Raw genomic sequence first — 20,359 nt, forward strand, 5'->3', positions numbered from 1 at the left:
CACTAATCATGCCTGGATGTCTTTTATTACTTTTCAGGCAGTGGATTTCTTTTGACCTCAAGAATTACACACTGCAGTCATTTAATGTGAATGTGGACAGAAAAGAATACAATTGGGTGAATCACAGAGACGACTGCTTTTTATAGCATTCTATGAAATGAAAGATGCATCTATTTAAAGCGTGTCTGGCATATGAAAGAGACATTTATCCCCCAAGGAGAGAAGAGAACTACTTAAAAGGAATAAGACTTTTATTAGTATTTTACAATTAAATTTGCAATCTCTTTATCCTTTTTTCTTTTGAAATTTTCATGTTGACCCATGTAAGTGCTTTGTCCATGCAGCATTCACCCTTTCTGGACAAGCCATCCAATAAGACAAGTTTATTGAAAGGAAACAAATTAAAAATTCAATGACAAAAATTCAAGTAGAATCTGTTTAGGGCTTAACTTCTCAATGTTAGGGCTTTCACAGTTATTGGTTAGGGACTTTAGGAATTGGTTTCTTAATACTCAGGTGGGTGGTGTTAGTATCAAGGGAGGAAATCATGCTACTTTAATTCTGGGGGTTTCTAGTGATTGCATCATATTAAAGGTTATGGATATATATATTATATATATTTATATGCATATATTTGTATGTATTATATATAATTGTATGTATATATATATATATATATATCCATTGTAACATTCAAATGTGATGAATTAGAAAAGATATAATAACTCCCTCAGACAAAATGAAAGGGGCCATTATTATACTCTCTTCCAATAAATGAATGATTGAAAAACAATGACTTTCTAATGCATTTTAAAAGTTTATACTGTTATGATGAATAAAACTTAATAAGAACTATTAGAATATATAATATTCTTGGGCAACAAATAATATACATAACAATGACTCATTGTGAGAAACAGTTTAGCCTAAATACTATATTTTAAGTCTTTCAAAACATAGCGATATTGCATCACCTGAAAGTTTGCATCCAGTTGTAAAATATTATGATTTCTGTAAAATGAGAGAAAAATATGTAAATAATGTGAGTAAAATTTACTTAAACCTAAAATATGAACTGGGGTCAATGACATTTTTATACATTTTTGTATATCTGTAAAATTACAATATTACATGTTAAAGGAGTCATTTCAATTCTGTATTAAAGAGAAAGTCTCACAAATTTTATAATATTGATTTCTAAATATTTTCATCATGCTTTCTGCCAAAAATAAGGTGTGAATCAAAAGCATTCATTTGGCTAGTTAAACTTCTTTTTACTAGAATAATCTGATATTAGCACTCCTTGCCTTTTTAAAAAAATACACTTTACTTTCAGAACAGTTTTAAGTTCATAGCAAAATTGATCAGAATGTACAGAGATTTACCACATGTCCCCCACCTCCACACATGTGTAACCTACCTCACTATTACCATCCTCTGCTGGAAAGGGATATTTGTGACAATTGGTGAACCTACATTGGCACGTCATTATCAGCTAATGTCCATAGTTTACATTAAGGCTGTCTTTTGGTGTTATACAGTCTATGTATGACTTTAGAAAAATATAAAATGACACCTATCTACCATTCTGGTATACAGAGTAGTTTCACTGTCCTAAAATTTTTCTGTGCTACATGTATTCATTCAATCCTTTCCTGTAACCCTTGGCAAACATTCATCTTTTACCATTTCCATAGTCTTGACTTTTCCAGAATACAATATAGTATTGAATCATACAGATGTGCCTTTTCAGATTGTCTTCTTCCACTATGTAACATGCATTTAAGCTTCCTTCATATCTCTTCATAGCTTGATAGCTTGTTTCTCTTTAACGCTGAACAATATCCTGTTGTCTGGATGTATCACAGCTCATTTACCCAGTCACCTGTTGGAGGATATCTTATTTGCTCTGAGTTTTTGCAATTGTGTATGACTGTTATAAACATCTATGTGCAAGTTTACTTTTTATGGATGTAAATTTGCAACTTATTTAGGTAAATAGCAAGTAGTGAAAAGGCTATGTTTGTGTGTGTGTGTGTTAAGAATATCTTGTAAGGGACTACCAAACTGCCTTGCAAAGTTTTATCCCCACAAACAATGAGTGAGAATTCCTGTTTCTCCACATTTTCACATACATTTGGTGTTATCCACATTCTGGATTTTAGCACTTCTAATAGATGTTCAGGGTATTTCATTTCTTTAATTTCCATTTCCCTGATGACATGACATTGAACCAATTCCATGTCAGGAACAAGGGATAAACAGTCCCTTGTCAGGTATGCCTTTTACAAATATTTTCCTCCACTCTGTGACTTGTCTTTTTATTCTCTTGCTAGCATCTTTTACCTGACAGATGATTTTAAGTTTAGCAGCTTCAGTCATATCAAATCTTTTTTTTTAATGGACTTTACCTTTAAGTCTTTGTATGAAAAGTCAAACTTAAGATTATCTTGTAGAAGTTTTAGCTAAGTGTTTAACATTTTGGTCTTTGATCCATTTTGAATAGTTTTTTCTTTGTTTATTTATTTTGGTAAGTATAGTATTCTATGTCCTTTTGATACCAGTTACCTCTCAAAACTATGTCCTGTCGGTGTGATTACATTCTTTTTTACCAGTTTTTTTTTGGAATATTTGTGGTATATAAATTTTAATTGTTTTCTATTAAAATTTAAAGGAATTTGAATGAGAAGCTATCTCAGTGAAAAGCATTTATAATGTTTCTAAATATGTTTTAATTAAAATTTTAACTATTTTCTAGATAATTATCTTTTTCAGAGATACATTTCATTTAAGAGGCTAACACTACTTTTCTATTACTAAATATGAGCATATTTTTAATTTTTTTAAATATGTTCATAGTTTGGGACCTTCTTAGAGAAGTAGGGAATCTTAGTCATCAACAGGTACTTTCTACCAGTATATATTCAATATTCACTACACACAGTGAAAACACAGGTGGCAGTGTGAAATAGAATTTTAGACTGGAGTCAGCTGTTTTCCCATCTACCTGCTGACGGAGGAGGAGACTGATATTCTGTAGATATCCCTAAAAATGTATAATTATTTGGTTAAATTTTATATTTCTATATTCACTGTAGGAAATATTGACATTTCTAGTGAAGACAGGCTATTGAGTTTTACCTCAATAAAATAGGAAAAAATGACAACTGAATGTTTAGTAGAAATGTACAATCTAAATGACAAATTAGCTCAGCCTCACATGAAATTGATAAGAAATACAACCAAAAATTAACACCAGGCTCTGGTAATTTTATTATGCTTTGTTATTCTTAAGGGTCCAGTATGCAAACATTGATTTTATTTATCATAAACACATGCATACACATACATATGTGATATATTGGAGACAGGATTTCACTATATTGCCCAGGCTGGTTTTGAGCTTATGGGTTCATGTAAGATTCCTGCCTCTGCCTCCTGAGTAGCTGGGACTACAGGCAGGTACTATCAAACCCAGGCATACTCTAGTAGTTTTAAATTGCAGCTACAACTGTATTCATAACATTTGCTTGAGTTGTTTTGTTTAATGATTAGTGGAGAGATCATGGATGATTGACAGATACAAGCATTTAAATGAAAATATTTCACAAACTCCACCTAAACATTTCTTGGTAAACAATTTTACGTGTGACTAAATGAAATTCTTCTGTTTTCTACAGAAATCTCTGTACTATGTACATATTTTATCATTTGTTTTTCAATTAACATTTTGTAGAGAGAGAATTTCACCCAATTTGTTACTTGTTTCCAAGACAGCAATAGCAAAAATCTCAAAGACTGCCTCAGAATAATTATTCAAATAGTTCTGCATATTACAAGTGAAGTACTAACTCTTCCATAGCCTCCAATCTCATGAAAGTAAAAACATTTTTGCAAAAATTACATTTTTGAATGGTCACCAATGGTCTTCTCTTTCTATTTGGAACTGTGACCAAAGTAACAAAAATGCACACATCATGGAGTAAAATATATATAGTATATTTTATTTAGTACAGTATGAAAGTAGCCACATTTTATTTTAGTTGTCTTATTCAATTTCAGTTTATGCTGCTTGATAGTAAAATTATTTTCTGTAAAACTGCACACTTTAAGTGCCTTTCTGTAGTTCACCTTTCTGACAAGTATGGTACTAATAAACAAAAACAAAACACCATCCATTTAATTTTCAAATAGAATAAATGTAAATCACTGTGGATCCCAAATGACAGAGGAGGAAATTGGGGTATGGCCAAGTTAAGTCAGGGTCAGAGTCACACAGGAAATAAACAGTGGCTAAGCTAGAATAAAATCATCAATCTTCTGACTTCTAATTCAGGGCTTTTCCACCACTGCAGTATGATTATTCAATACCAAGAAGCAAACTAAGTATCAAGAAAAGATCATCCATTTGTATCAGTCTTCCCTTTATGTGGTTGGAATCTCAAATACCAAGTACACTAGGCATCAAAAGTCAAAAGCTTTGGCTGTTTTAATGACTGGTGAATAGATTTTTTGTTACTGTTATTTTCAAGAGATTTGATAATACAGTAATACAAATTGTGAAACACAGTACTTTGTAGATATTTTCCTAACATATAGAAAATAAACTCTTTCTTTTAGCAGTTTACTTTGATTTTCTTTTAATTTTATACTGCAAAATAGCACTAGATATGTGGTGAAATATGTATCGCTTTATGGATTGCATTTGGCAGGGGCTGCTAGTGTTAAAGATTCACACATTTCAAGTAAAATTGAGTACATTTATATTTGTGTCAGAAAGAAAACTAATAGAATCTAAGAATTTAAAAGGTAACCAAAAAGGCAAAATCATGGCTTTTGGATGAAGAGATAGCATCCTTTTTTATAAAGTTTAGAAAGTGAAGCTTACCTAAATTTTGGCATGCAAATATTCTTTTTTTTTGTTTGTGTGGGATGTATTCTACTCAAATGTCTTCAGCCAAAAGGAAAAGATAACCATATAGTAAAGCAATTTATATCAAGTCTTCGATAGGGGGAATTATTTAATAGTGAAGCAAAACTTTCTCAAAGCTGTTGTTACACAAAATAATCTGCTTTGTAGTTTACCATGATAATTTTAAAGTGTGTGGGAATTTCCTTTGCATCCAGCTTTATTATAGATATGACATCACATCAACAGTGACATGACTTGTTTATAAGACAGTGGCATAAACAGCAAATGTTCTTCTGTAAAACAGATTTCTTATTGAACTTAAACATAGAAGACAGTCTACATATTACAAGAAGAATGAGATAATTTTCAGCATGCAGTGTTAAATCTAAGACAGAGGAGAGAGTAGTTGATGGTGTCTTTCTGTATATGCTTGCTTTTTTTTAATGAACAAGTCTACTACCTGCTTTTTCATATCTAATGAATAACCTTCAAATTGTACATGGTCTTTTTTGTGGAAAGTTATATATGCCTATATAATAAATTCAAGTTATGCTTTGATTTGACATGAATTAAATGGGAGAAGTAATATCAAAAGGGGAAAGGGGGGCAGGGATAGGGAGAGAGAGACAGAGAGAGAGAGAATGAAGAAAGAATGAAGACCATAATACCTGATCCAACCTGTCTTAGTCAACTTAGTCAATTTTCTGATCTAGGATATTTCAATATTCACATAAAGGAATTATAGTTATAGCAAAGCAGCCCCTGTCTTTCTAATCTGATGTTAACATTAATTCTTATATTAGAAATAATAATAGTCTGAATAACCTATAAATGAGCTAGCTTTTAACTATTTGAATCATTGTTTAGATCATGATTGTTAACTGTACCCTCATAGAGACTAAATACCCATGTGATTATCTCTCTCAGGATTTGGGAAATTTTAGGAGTAATTGTTTTAACAGGATTTATATCATCACGGCTTTGCTACTCCAGTCTCCTCAAATTTCCTTTGTAGGAACATGAGTGCTTTGTGAAACGTGAAGTGATTGAAGGTAAAATTGAGCTTGAACTCTGGCACTGTCACTTATTTGTGAGTGGCCTTGCAGACTTTGTGTAACCTTTCTGAATTTTAGTTCTCTGATCTGTAGCAGAGGATAACACTAACTTTTTTATAGGAATGTTTAATATTAAATAATGCATTCAAGATATTTTAGATGGTATTAATCCCAAGGCAAATGTCATTTCTCGTTGTTCTATGCTATAGGGCGTAGAGGTTTCCCCAGCATGATTCTCAAAACGTGGGCCTTTGGGCTGATGGAGTGGTTCAAGTGATAAAATCTGGGCCCTACACACCAACTCAAAGCCCCTTTTGAAGACAAAGATCAGATTCTGAAATTTCTTTTGGTTCTAATATCCCAATTTCTTGAGGCCATTGTATATGTAAGACAGTGAAGGAACAACAGTGACTACAAAATTATAACATACATAATCGGTCATGTTAGTTCTTTTATAAAAAATATTTATTCAGTTCCTTTATGTAGAAGGCCTCAGACTGTGCGTTATAGGTTATGTGAGGGCAAATAAGGAATTCTTTCTTTAATAGAGTCAACCTACTACACTAAGCACATGTCTCTAGCATTTTAATAAGTTGAACGATTCATCAGGTGATGCTGAATAAGTAAAATGTGAACTATAGGGACACCACTTTTTGTAAGAGTGGTTACTTATGATGGTATGAGAAAACAGGGTAGCTTTAAGAAGATAGAGAAAACCAAGCTGTTGGACTAGGTAGGATGTTGATCAGAAATAAGAGAATGAGAAAAACAAATAGCACAAAAAGACAGTGATCCATAAATGTCTTTGCATTTGTCAAAGGAACTGTTAGTAGTTGAATGACATGTTAAAATGTAAAATGGAAAATATTCCATAAATCTTGCTTTTTTTTCCCCTTAACCTACCATCCAAGTATCTATGGAGATGTCCTACAAAATCCCAGCTTAATAGCTAGTTTTTATTGAAAAAAGACCGATATCTTTGAACTATTTTTACTTTGTTTATGTTAACAAATATTATATTTCCATTTTGATTTAAAATGATGAGGATGATGGCTAAAAATAAAGTGAACCAATTTTTATGCATGTTGCATTTTAACAAGTTGAATGTCTCATTGGAATGCACTGCCTTCTTGTACCACATTTATTTTTGGAATTTAATAAGGCGCCTGTCATATCTGCCTCAAGGCTAAAAAACATCAGGGGGGAAAAATCCAAAGTACTGTCATATTTGAGTGACATGGAGCCAATTTTATTTTATTTCCTTTTCATGGGGGGTGGTTGAAATTAGCCTGCCTCACTTCCGAAAATGCATCACTCTACCATCTGTTTTAAAGACCTTGTGCTGGTTAAGTAGCAATGACATTGCCCAGTGACATTTGTCAGGTGGATTTGACTCAGAAGTCCAGTGGAGGATTTTCATTAAAAAATTAATTCTGTGCATTTTACTGCGAAGCTCATTCTCATGATAGATTCTGGTACAGTGCCACATATCTCCAGAAGTGGGTCTCATTACCTGAGGAACTTGGGAAGGTAATAACTTCTTTATTTCTTCTTTGTGATCCCAGAGCACATAATTAACATACTGACTCATTTAGTTCCACTCTCCATAGGATGAGGCCTTGTGAATACAATGGAGACTCAGTGAAACTGGTAAACAAATATGGTTTTTGATTCTCGTCCACATTGAAGGAAAAACTTTGCCATCTTTCTTTTAAGCTGATAGTTATTACAATGTAATTATTTTAAATAGGACTATAATATGTTAAGATTTAAATAGGTATTTGAAGAAATTTTTTTGTTGTTGTTCATTTATTCACATGTGCATATGCTGTTTGGGTCATTTCTCCACCCTGCCCCCCTCCTCCACCCTGCCCTCCTCCTCCCACCCTTGTCCCCCTCTGCTCCTCTCCTCAGTTCCAGGCAGGTCCTGTTCTGCCCTTATCACTAACTTTGTTGAAGAAAAGACACGAGCATAATAAGGAAGACAAAGCGTTTTTGCTAGTTGAGTTAAGGACAGCTATACAGAGAGATTCCTACTATTGCTTTCGTGTATGTATGTGTTAAGAAATTTTAAGTAAGACTGGGGTAGGTATCACAGAATGATTGTGCTATTGCTCAGTTAGTCACAGAATTAGAAAACACATTTAGCTGAAAAATGAGAGGCATAAAAACAATCTATGTAACATTCAGTGGGGTAAATTATTGTAATAACTAGGATAAGCATTTCAACTATTGTATTATTAAATCAGAATTAATATTAGTGACTATTAAGAAGGAAGATATTTAAATATATAATGTGAACCTAAGAATGTAAACATATAACTGTTATTTTAAATAATAAGTATGATAAACAAAGCCAATAACTTGTAGCTTGAAAGCTATTTCTGCCTTTACTATTTGGAAATTTTTGGCTCATGGGTAAATGGAAATATAGATATAGAATCCAAACTACTTTTTAAAGAATTTGTTCATTTTTGGACTTGAAGAGATATCCCTGAGTCTGCCCTGCATCCCACAACACCTCTAAAAGACTAAGAATTCAATTTGGTCTGGAACTACTGTGTGTGTTTGTGTGTGTGTGTGTGTGTGTGTGTGTGTGTGTGTGTGTGTGTGTAGGCAAGGGGGAAGGGGACAATTGTAAGAAGTTTAATCCTGAGATTGTGTGACTTCATGGACTTTAATCCTGGATATATGTATTGGATGAATTCTGGGTTGCATGAAAGACAATTTAATGGTAAGAGGTATCAAGTACCATGTAAGAAATAAATGTGAAATATGAAAGAGCAAAGTGAGCTGTGGGCTCAACAAAGATTCTCTATATTTTAGCATTCATGAGGAAACATGAATCACGAGAATTCAACTGACTTTTGGCACGTTGGTACTTGGCATTTTATTTTCCTTTCTTATGTAACTCCAAAGCAATTCCATGTAGATTTCCTAAAATATCTTGAATGCTATCATGCATGCAATTTAACATGTTTTATTATTTTTTTTTTGGTGGGACTGGGGTTTGAACTCAGGGCAATTTAACACATTTTTGTAGAAATGAATTTAATTTAAATAAATATAATTCCTTAGAGAGAATCTGGCTTTTGATTATTTCTGGACTCCATCTTATTTCACACATTCTTTCTCCTGGGGGCATAATTTTTCAGTCAAGAAACAGGAAGATTTATTGGCTATTTGACTTAAATGTTTATTCGGCCCCCCCCAAACACTTTATTACCTAAGGTAAATTTTTCTGAAGAAAATTAGATGGGGGAAAATTTTAAAATATTTTACTTTTAGCAAACAATTGCATTTATTGTTTTAGTGGTTATCTACCAAGAGATGAATCATTTTGAATAGATTGAAGTCTTTAGTTCATGTGTATAGTTAAGTACTCCATGATTAGAAGTGCTTTATTTAACTTGATTGTATCACTAATGATAGTACTGTGGAATTGTGTAATGCTATTCCCATGTGCAGCTTAGAATAGCTACCAAGCATTGAGTCTCATCTTTGTTCCTGGAGGAGACAAGAGTGAGTTGTCACCGAGCTAGTTGAGAATTCTGTCTCTCTCCAATAAAACTTTAGAATGGGGCTGTGCACATTGGTCTGAGGGTTTAACAGAGTACACTTTACATTTGAAGGCTCAATAAATTTATTGTTCATGATAACAATTCCATATTCACATCCCAAATAGGAGGCCAGTTGCAATCCTTTTCCATTATTCAGTTACAAATACCTTGGTTTCTCTTCTTTCTTTAGTAAGAATTATTGTGCTGTGTGTAGAATATTTCCCCTACTGCCAGGAATTCCAAGTACTGGAACCATCTTGCTTGAAAGAAAGCACTAAAGCACTATGTTGTAGCCTCTGAAAATCTGTGTACTCTCTTTTTTGCCTTTGGGTTTTCATTATTGTGGGCCATTTCTCTTAGCATCTCAAAACATTTGACTGACCTGGATTTAAATTCTGTATATGCAATTTACTCACTCTTGGAAATTAAGTAAGTACGAGTGTGTTGTTAAATTAGGAACATCACTTCCCCAAAATCTTTATGAAGGAAAAATTACTCAATAAAATGAGTCTTGGAAAGCAATTGAATATATGAGTCTCTAGAACTTGAACTGACCATTTTTTTGTCCTAAGTGTAAAGCATTTTATTAGATTTTAAAAGTTTTTATCATAAAGGCATACTGTTTGAGGAAATAGGTTTAACCTGATAAACATTACACAATATATACATATGTTAAAACACCACTTTACATTATTAATTCATACAATATTTATATTTTTATGGATAGTTACAATTAATTACAGAAAAGCAAGTAAAGAACTGTGAAAAAAAAAGAGACTTTGCTGGATTACATGGGAACCATCTTATAAAATATTCTGCTGTGACTTCTGTGTCCATTTTAATCTAAATTTTAGAAGTTGCATTAATTTTTATTATACCAAAAAATTCCATAGTTGCCTAGGGACATAAAATATGAAACTTAAATTAGTTTTATATTTGTAAATTCATATTTATGTTTAAGAAATATAAAATAAACAATTACCAATAATAACAATCAGAAAGACTTTTCTCATACTACCAAAATTTGAGTATAGCTACTATTATTGTTATTATTATGTATAGGATCAAAATCAATAACCACAGAAAACTAAGAGCTGGCTGCAAATTTCTAATCATAAGATGTAATGTAATGTAATGTTCTATATGTAAGCCTCTCTTGAAGAAACTTTTACTTAATAGTAAATATCACAAAACTTTATTTCTATCTAAACACAGAAAACTTGTATCATAACACACTAATATTATAGGAAGAGAGACTCAGAATATAGACTTAAGATACTGCTATTATAAATCACTTTGGGGATTCTATATGGTCATTTTCAGAGTTGCATAGCCTGGGCTTTCCCATACAAGGAAATCAACAAAGCTTTAGTCTTTTTCTACAATCTCCTTTGCTCCACAGGTATAAATGCCTTCTGTCTTCCATATCTGGCCTCCATTCTGTCTCCTGATGGTTCTGAGGTACTGCTGGGTGCCAAATGCCAAGTTGATCAATGTTCAGTGTGCTTGTGCCATGGCTGAGCTGTACCTATGTAATAACAGTGAGGCAGATATGAAGCATTTTCTTTCAAAATCCAACAGTAAAGGGTTAACTGATGAAACAGTCAGTTTCTTTGATATTCTACTTTACAGTCTTTATACTAAGTTTGTGATAGACCTGGATTTGTCTTAATTACCACTGGATGTTGATGCATTTTGATAGTTGCTCATTTTTCTTCCCTTGTGATTCGTAAGCAAGGAGAGACCAATCACACACTCTTTTAAACCAATAAGCCAGGCATGCTGGTCCATACCTGTAACCCCAGAACTTAGAAGGCTGAGGGAGAAGGATTTCAAGTTCCAGGCTATCTTAGGCTACATAGTGAGACCTTGTCTCAAAAAAAAAAAAAGAACAAAACCAAAAACCAAGCAATAAATTTAGAGCTATACTTGTGTGCATGGCTTACTCACCAACCAATTTAAGTCTTTTAAAATGATACTTGCTTTTAAAAAATGAATATATATTTTACATTTTAATTTTAAAACAGAAAGAAATGGAAGGCTTAACAAATAAAATTCTAGGTAGTTGCTTATTTAGAAACATTCAGCTTTTAAAGAGCTCAACAAGTAAAATAACTTGACCAAAATTGCAATCTAAATCATTCAACAGCTGAAAGCTTCTAAGCAGGTCGGCATTGCAGATGTGTGTAATGCATTGTAAGAGCCAAGCTAAAGAGAATTAGGAAGTGTGGCAAAGATTTGTGAGAAGCACAGGACAGGCAGCAGATGCTTACGTTTGATTCTGTAAAAAGCATACTGCCTCTGAAGTACATGACTTCAACTCAACTCTGAAATTTGACTTTAGTGAGAATATTAGAAAGACAATTATGCTCTCCTAGGAGAATTTTTTTCAAAAGGCAAATTTAGAAATTAGTGCTTACAAAATCATTAGAAGTAAAGCAAGTATTTCTGCAACTTGAGATATGTGTGGTATTTGTGTGTGTGTGTGTGTGTGTGTGTGTGTGTGTGTGTGTGTGTGTGTGCAAGGGATATCTAAACTCCAATAGTGGGGAAAAAAGATTTATCTGGAAGTTATAAACATAAAAAGCCGTGTGCTATATACTGCAGAAATAAATTATATTCATTGATCAGTTGCATTTCCAAATCAAATTTCCATAAATTTTGTTTTTTTAAAAGGTAATCTAGTATTCTCTTATTATCATGGGATGAGTCTCCTGATATGAAACAAAATTTTCCCCAGCTGGGAAAAACCTAAATCTACTTAGACAATGGAAATTATACAATGAGAGCAATGGGTCTGGCTGAGTTGGAAATGATGATCAGAACTATTTTCTCTCTGAGACATATGAAAGAGAAATGCATGTTAGCAAAGGGGCAATGGTATGTGCTTCCATTTAAATATCTGGTTTATTTCCATAAAAAGATTGTGTTCCTCATAAAGATAGAAGTGCACTTTGTGCTGTAGATTAAAATGGAATAGACAGACTGCCATGAGGAGGCAGGGAGGGCAGGGCTGGGCTGGCTGTGGGTAGCCCTTAACTGCAGGTGGAAAAGCATATAGTCAAACTTGGCTTTCTACAGGTTCCTGCGGGACCTGGTCAGAGGCCTTATAGGACAGTTCTTCAAGATAATGCAATACCAACAATATTTGATCTTACCAGTCATTTGAACAATCCACACAGAATACACAGAAAACGAATAAAAGAATTGAGTGAAGATGAATTCGGTACACTGAAACAGAAAAAAAGTAAGCGATAGTGTTACTGTCTCATCTTCTAAATGATTTTTAAAAAGGTCTTGGCTTGTTGAAATTTCTGATCTGAAACAAAAACATAAGCAAACATCAACAGTGCTAAGAACCCCAGTGCAGAAGGAGCTGACCAGCAGGATGAAGATATTTTACCCTTAACCCTTGAAGAGAAAGAAAACAAAGAATGCATAAAGTCTTTATTTGAAATTGTGATTCTTATGGGAAAACAAAACATACTTTTGGATGGGCATGAAGCTGATGAAATCCCAGTAGGTCTCTTTACTCCTGAAAACTTTCAGGAACTGTTGGAAAGCCAGATCAATTCTAGTGAAATCCTGAGAAAGCACTTAGACCACAGCAGTTAACACATTGTTCTGTTCTAAACACAGAAGAAACCGATGCCAGAGATCTGTGAGAGCTGCATTCGGGAAGAAACCCTCAGGGAAGTGAGAGACTCACTTCTTTTCCACCATCACTGATGATGTGGTGGACATAGCAGGGGAAGAGCATCTACCCATGTTGATGAGATTTGTTGATGACTCTCATAACCCGAGAGAGAAATTTGTGAGTTTCCTGCCTTAGAAGCTGATGCAGAAATTTTGGGTGTGAAATTTCACACTACAAGTACTGAAAGTAGATACTAAATATGGAGTATTTTTATGGCCAGATTTACATTGTTTCCAGCGGCTTTTCTTTCAAAATGAAAGTTGCTGCTTCTAGACTTTTAGAGAAATATCCCCAAGCTATCTACACACTCTGCTCTTCCTGTGCCTCAACCAAATTGGTTGGCCAAATCAGTCTCTGTGATAGGGTGTCAGTTACATTAAGAACAGTGGAGGAAGCTTGTTGTTTTTTCCTTTGGTCACTACAACTGCTTTTAGGACTTGACAATGTAATTTCTGTTCTTTTTCAGAATAGTGAAGAAGAAGGTAAAGTGCTGAAGGAAATTTGCCATTCTCAGTGGACAGGCAGGCATGATGCTTTTGAAATTTTAGTGGAGCTCCTGCAAGCACTTGTATAGATAGTATAAACAGTGACACAAATATTAGATGGAATAACTGTATAGCTGGCTGAGCATTTGTACTCTGCAGTGCAGTAACAGATTTTGATTTTATTGTTACCATTATTGTTCTTTAAAATTTCTTATCTTTTATAAGAACCTTTAGGAAAAAACTCCAGGGACCAACTTCTGATGTTTTCTTTGCAGCCAGTACTAGAAGTGATGGAAAATATTGAAGTTTATCATAAGTTTTGGTTTGAAGAAGTCACAAATTTGACAAACAAACTTGATATTCAGATGAAACTTCCTGGGAAATTCCATAGGGCCCAGCAAGGTAACTTAGACTCTCAGCTAAGCTCTGAGAGTTATTATAGAGAAACTCTCAGTGTTCTCACAGCAGAGCACATTATTCAGAAACTTAAAAGTACATTCTCAGAACAACACCTCACAGCTCTTAATGCTTATCTCTGGTACCTTCAGTCATGGGACAGCTCAAATTCAACACATCAGAGGAACACCATTCTGACATGAGCAGAATTGATTTACCCAATCCTGACACACTCTCAGCTGAGCTTCACTGTTGGCAAATCAAGTGGAAACACAGAAGGAAAGCTATAGAGCTTCCATCCACCATTTATGAAGCCCTCCATCTGCCTGACATCAAGTTTTTCCCTAATGTGTTGCCTTGCTGAAAGTCCTGTGTATTCTTCCTGTGATGAAGTTTGAGAATGAGCGCTATGAAAATGGATGAAAGTGTCTGAAAGCATACTTGCGGAACACTTTGACAGACCAAAGGCCAAGTAATTTGGCTTTGCATAACATAAATTTTGATATAAAACATGATCTGGATTTAACAGTGGACACATATATCATACTCTATACAACTAAATCAGAGCTTCCTACAGATAATTCAGAAACCATTGAAAAAACCAAAGAGACTTTTTCAGTGGGCTTTGTCTTCTATGGAAGAAAGGCTATAAGATGCTGTGGGCTACTTTATCACTGAGTCTCTGCATTTAGGCCTCCAGTTGAATATGTTAACCACTGGTGATCTGCTTATTTAAATGGCCCCTGTTTAAACCCTCACCCTTTGAATACCTATCTCTTCTCCCAAAAAATACTTGGAAGTGCCTTGCTTCACCTCTGAGTTACCTCTGCTAGTGGCGCTCTGGAATTGTTCTAGTTAAGTCGTTTTAATCACAATATGTATTATCACTGTGGATACAGTTGTCAGATACTGAGTTACAGTTTTTTGAAAAAATGAATTTTGAGGAGGTATGGAAGAAAGGAATACATTTTATATAATGTTATAATGAAGCCCACTATTGACTTTTGACTAGTAGAAGTTGTAACAAGTATACTTTAAATATCTTTAGTAACAGCCATGGGGAAAGAGAAACAGGAGGATTTCAAGTTCAAACCCAGACTGGGCTACATAACAAGGTCCTGTCTCAAAAAAACCAAGGACTGGGATGGTAGCTCAGTGTTAGAGTGCTTACCTAGGATGCACAAGGTTCTAGGCTCCATCCCAGCAATGAAAAAGAATTGATAAAATCTGTAGTGGACAGTTAAGAGAATTACCAGAGAGAGAATTGTGAGTTTACCAAACAAAGATATCAGTGTAGACTTTGTCTTTATCAAATGAACTTAAAGGAACAAGTTGCAGTTAAAGTTGGAAAGGAAGAGCCTGCATTGTTGCTGTGCATCTGGTTGTTGCTGTTTACATTCTTTTGTTAAGCTTAAATTTTTCATAAGCTTTCCAGCAGGTATATGTTGGATGCTTCTGCTTCAAGACTGCACTTATGCCATCCTACAGGCAACTGGCTTGTCCTGTCTTTTTTCCAGGCTTATATCTACTGCCTTATCTTGATTGATTAGAAAAAACCTGTAAAGATAAATGTTTTATGGTTTATTTAGAAATAATACAGAAAAGAATGTTGTTATTTTTGGTGAGGAAAGTCAATTTTGTATAGTTTTATTTCAATCTAAATAAAATGTGGATTTTCTTTTTAAAAAAGATGGACTAGAAGTGATAAGAAAATGATCCAGAAACAATAATATAAGTGATAATTAAAAAACCAAATGTATAGTATTTGATATAAATTGTTTGAAATAATAAAGAAAGAGGGCACATGTAGACATAATTCTCCTTTTGGTATTTTGTTTTTATACTTTGTTTAATCACACTATTTAAAGAGTCGTTATCCAGCTAGTTTCTATTTTAAGAATGTAATAAAAACATTTTTTAAAAAATATATTTAAAACTTTTTGTTTTAAAAAAAATTATCATTAATATTACAAAGGACTGGCACTGTGAAAATTTCATAGATGTGCACAGTGTACTCTGAACAAGCTCACTCCCTCCTTCTCCCTTTCCCCTTTTTAAACCTTGTTAGGTGTGTTTCATTCTTCTGTCTTCATACATATACATGTGATATACTTCAAATCCCTCCCTTTCCCCCTCCCGGTGCCCTCTCTGTTCCCTCTGCTCCTGCCCACTGACTCCCCCCCCTTCCTGGTCCCCCTTTTATATTCATGTCCCATTTTCATCATTATTAATGTCATTTTAAACCTAGGTATTCCACCTATGAGTGAAAACAGGCGATATTTGTTTTTTTTCATGCCGGTTTATTTCACTCCAAATGATGATCCCCAGTTCCATCCACTTTCCTACAAATGACATAATTTCATTCTTTATAAAGATAAATTTTGATTATCTTTTTTATTCTAGTGAACAGTGACTTCTACTTTAAGTCAATGTATTTATATTTTAATTGGATCAATACAAAGCTTAATTTGTCTAATTCAATAGATATTTTTCAGGGAGTAAACAGGGGACTAAGCTTTAGAATTAGTTTCACAATATATTAAGCAATTTATACATTTTTGACGTCCTCTCTAAATTGGGGACTTAAAATTCTGAAAACTAAAAAACCAAAAATTTAGTGTCAAATGTGATGTTGAAATTGAAAACCTTCTAGAACTATAGGAAAGAGAGATATTGTTCTACTTTTTAAACTTTGTTTTTATTTGTTATAAACATTTTGCTCATTATCAAATGACAGCAATTAAAGCAGTCCTGGTACAGCATTTGTTAAAAGACCACTCTGTTCTAGGCACGTATTTCACTTTCTTTTATTTAGCCCTATTTCCATATTGAACCAACACTGCCTTTTGACAGAAGAGGAAACTGAGGGTCACAAAGGTTAAGTGTTTTGCTTCAAGTTCCCCAGCAAAAAAGTGGTGGAATAGGAACAAGGCCTCATATCTTCTGACCCAAGGTCTAATGGCCTTTCCATTAAATGTCAGCTACTAATTTTGCATGTAATAGGAGCAGGTTATTGTACCTTTTCTTAGAGAAAGCATACTGAAATGCAAAATTTATAGTGTACTCTTAAAGGGAGAATTGAAAAAGGTAGAATTTCTACCAAGATCCCTCCTATCTAGGAAAGTAAAATTTAGACTAATACTGTGGTAAACTGGATTTTTTCTGGGTAAAGAAACATAGCATTTCTATGGAATATGTATTTATGGAAACGAAAGTCTTTTGGAAGACTTTGAATTCAATATGAGTCTAAAAAGTTGAGAAAGCCATTCTTAAATGTACCCATAAATTTAAAAACTTAACTAAAAGCATTGCTAAAGTGAAAATTTTTAAAAATTGAAAAAATAAGCATTGTGTACAACATCTCACGTTTTAAAAGCAATTTGACAAGTGAGTTGTTGTAATATAGGGAGTGAATGAATATCTTTTATCCTTGGTCTTTGGAGTTCCTAACCATGTGACCAAAACACTCTACTGCCACCTTGTGGTGAGATATATATTTTAGAGACCAATTCTATGAAGAAATTTAACCTCTGAAGTGCTCAGAAGTATATAATAAAAAATAAAAGATGGTGTGGTAGTGGCTAAACTCTTAGTTTCAAAACTGAGGGTCCAAAGAGATTTGGAGAGCATAAAGTCCCTCTTTTTCATCCAAATCCTTATGGTAGCAATTCAGGAATTCATTCAATTTGGAAAGTAAATCTGTTAATAGATACCACAGGTTGAATATCATGAGCTGAACTTTCATTTCAGATTCTTTTGTGTTCATTGTATAAGAACACATACTGTGTTTAAGAGAATCCATACCACCAACACAGTTTCTATCAGGAAAATATGTTTTAATCTTTTTTGTATAAAACAATGAGAAAACAGTCTTGCCAAAGAAAACCTTATGGGTATATGAGAGTGAAAGACTTCCAGTTACTTCTTTCCATGTTGCTGCCTGTGTAAGTCTCATCAGTAGTGTTTCCATCTGGAGGCTGACTTCTGGTGGTAAACCAGCTTGTTGTTAGCACTAAGCTTGAGATTAAATTATCACATTAAATAATGTCTTTGATTTCAACCTGATCAATTACTAAAACTCTGTACTCAATAATATACCTACAATCTCATCAACCAAAAGAAGCCATGGAATTGTCAACAATAAACCAGAATGTTATTTTTCTTTTGCCACCAATGATACGCTTGTTTTAATTCCACTATCATAAATAGGATGGACTGAGCAAAATAGCACAGATGACAGCAAAAGAAAATTCTAAAATTAAGTCTAAATTGTCATCCGATAAATATTTAAAATGTCAATACATAAGTGCTATGTTTATTTTATTTTTCTAATGCTCAAGAATAATAGTGTATCTTTGTTCTAAAAATAGGCCTCTAAAATAACAAGTGATTTGGTTTCCTTTTACGAATGATGAACACAGTATTGACATCATAAAGAATACACAGGGGTGATGGAATTAACATAGTATAATTTTCAAAAAGTGCATGATGTATATATATGTGAAAACAATAAACAAAATAATCTTCATTTTTTTCAACAGAAGCATCTTGACATCTTTGTATATCTCATTGAACTTAAACATGGTGAAAGGCTTAAACATAAGTTTAAAATCTACGACACAGTACTTTATGGAGATTATTGATGGAGAAAGTAGCAAAGATAAGGAACCTCATCCCACTGGAGTCTTTATTAAGAAAATAAAACTGAAACCAAAGTTCTCATGGAACATCAAAACAAGCTCAAGCAACGTCTGAATAAACCAAGGTGTCTTTATCTCAGTAATTTCTGTGGCACACTCAGTGATTTCTCAGGCAATTTTTAGTCTGTTTGCAAATGGTCTCAAAATTACTCACTGATATAGCATTGCTAATGAAAGCTCTTGTGGAAGGCAACTCATTACCTCACACTTTTTTTTTTTTTTTGCTAATCCACAAATTCTATCCTTTTCAATGGACATCTGGTGATCTACCCTCCACCCCCAAACCCCATATCTCAACAGAGATGTAATTGCCAGGGACTGGAATGAGGTTTCATATTACCTAGGCATGTGGCTTATGCAAACTCGTCCATGAGACTGTCTGTTGTCAATAATTAAGAGCTAGCAAAACACTTGGCTAATTTACACTTGATAATCTGAAATGAGGATCCCGTGATCACCAGCTTTTGTTTTATTATTTAAATACATATAGTGCAAAAAGCAGATTGAGGCCTTAGGGAGCCCTATCAGGGAATTGACTGGCTTTCATCAAGCAGAATGTAGCCCAAAAGGTTATGAACAAGTACAGCAAGTACGAGCAAGGCAGAACAAACACAGCCCATTCAATTGTCTTTATTTCTGAGAAGCTCCACAGTGCAGGTGGGATTGTAGACGTTCTTTTGAACATAGAGTTGATGGGACCTGACAAGATTTAATTGGCAAGCTGCTGTAGCCAAATTCAAAGACCATAAAAATGGGCACTTGTTATGGACATGAGTAGGGATCTAGAACTCTATTTTAAAAAGAATGACTGCTATAAGTAATAAGAAACCAGTATATATTGAATGAAAAGAAATAAAAAGTGTCAGTTTTTAGAAAATGAACACTCTGTTAAAAGAAAACATAGAGTCTATGTAAACAGTGAAAAACACTCGGCAAAAGTAGTTGAACTTGGGATTTTAGCAGCATTAGCCTAGCACAGGACTAAGTGCCTAACAAATCTGATTTATTTGTACAGAATTCAAGGTAGTTATCATCATCTAATTTCATCCCCCAGGATAAAAGATTAGTGGTATATTTGAAGATGTTGTTACCAGTACTTTTGGAATATACTATGGGCTAAGATCAATGGTACCTGTGGAGAAAATTTAATGAGTAATAATAAGGAACAATACTATAAAATCCTTTTGGTGATATGTCAGGGTATGTTATTTGAATCTCTGTAAAATAAAATGTTTTCTGGCAATGCCATTAGCTATTTCTGTAGGTAAATTATCTTCAGTGGAATCTTGGGAAATATAACATTAAACTCTTCTATATAGTGGGTATATAGAACAGGGTATTGATTTGATAACCTGTGATGAGATACATTCCTTTATGAATGAAAATGCACTAGGCCGTAAAGTTTGAAATAGTGATCCACCATGTCACAGGAAAAAGTGCCATGGAAAGTGAGATTCACTTGTATCAGTTTCAAGTGGAATCATAACTGGAAATTTTAGGTCATCCTTAAAGTTAAAAGCTAAATTTGCTGGCTAACTTGTGAGAGAGGAGAAA

General features: G+C 33.8%; 1 protein-coding gene and 1 pseudogene across 24 annotated transcripts in view; both read left to right on the forward strand.

Annotated features, from left to right (window-relative positions):
• The window catches only part of Robo2 (roundabout guidance receptor 2), a 1,713,446-nt gene that overhangs the window by 1,324,841 nt on the left and 368,246 nt on the right, over nucleotides 1-20,359 (forward strand). The window lies entirely within an intron of this gene.
• LOC141423217 (52 kDa repressor of the inhibitor of the protein kinase-like) lies at nucleotides 583-19,329 on the forward strand (annotated as a pseudogene).

Source organism: Castor canadensis, chromosome 5, assembly GCF_047511655.1.
Source record: "Castor canadensis chromosome 5, mCasCan1.hap1v2, whole genome shotgun sequence".
NCBI lineage: Eukaryota > Metazoa > Chordata > Mammalia > Rodentia > Castoridae > Castor > Castor canadensis.